Raw genomic sequence first — 979 nt, forward strand, 5'->3', positions numbered from 1 at the left:
GGGCTAAGGTGCTGGAAATCCCACATGGCCGACCACTGTTCGAGTCCCAGAACTGGCAGCTCTCTCTCTCTCTCTCTGCCAGTTTTCTCTGACAAAACTCATATAAAAAAATAATAAAATAAATAAATAATTTTAAAAGTTGTCAAAATCACAAAGACAGAAAGTAGAATGGTGATTAGGGGAGGGGTTGGAAGGTAAGGAAATGCAGAGTTATTGTTTCATAAGTATAGGGTTTCAGTTTTACAAGATGGCAAGAGTTATGGAGATAGATGGTTGTGATGACTGCATGGCATCATGAATATATTTAAGGTCATTGAATATACACTTAAGGATCCGGGTCAGCAGACAGTCTAGTGGTTGAGGCACTGGACTCTCATTTGGTTAACCTTGGAGTCCCCGACCTGGCAGCTTAAAACTTACACTGGGTGAATGTGCATGCATGCCCAAAATCCAAAAAGGAGAATGAAGGAGAAGGAGCTGAGGTATGGCTAACCCCAGGGATGATTTCTCACTTTCTCTTTGTCTCTCCAGCCAGTACACACACCCTACAGCAAAAACAAAACAAAACAAAGCAAAACAAAAAAACTCTAAGAAAGAAAAAGAAATGATTAGCATGATACATTTCATGTTATTGACACAATAAAAATAATTGATAAAAAGGCAAAAGAAGGGACCAGCAGGTTGCATGGTAGTTAAAAGATGGTAAAGGATTTCAATAGACATTTCTCCAAAGAAGATCTACAGATGGGGAGCCAGCAGTTAGCATAATGGCTATGTCGCTGGACTCCCATGTAGTCGACCGCAGTACGCATCCCGGACCCGGTGGCTTAAAACTCACGCCGGGCGCATGTGCGTGCGTGCCCAAGATCCCAAGAGGAGAATGGAGGAGAAGGGGTTGCGGCGTGGCCATCCCCCCTGGGGGGTGATTTCTCGCTTTCTGTCTCTCTGTCTCTCTCTGTCTGTCTGGCGAGCACACGTG

The 979-nt window shown here is 44.1% G+C and overlaps 1 protein-coding gene across 1 annotated transcript in view; it reads right to left on the reverse strand.

The window, feature by feature from the left end:
- The window catches only part of LOC102470672 (zinc finger protein 208), a 223993-nt gene that overhangs the window by 35714 nt on the left and 187300 nt on the right, over positions 1 to 979 (reverse strand).

This window comes from Tupaia chinensis, unplaced genomic scaffold, assembly GCF_000334495.1.
Source record: "Tupaia chinensis unplaced genomic scaffold, TupChi_1.0 Scaffold138910_1, whole genome shotgun sequence".
NCBI classification, from domain to species: domain Eukaryota; kingdom Metazoa; phylum Chordata; class Mammalia; order Scandentia; family Tupaiidae; genus Tupaia; species Tupaia belangeri.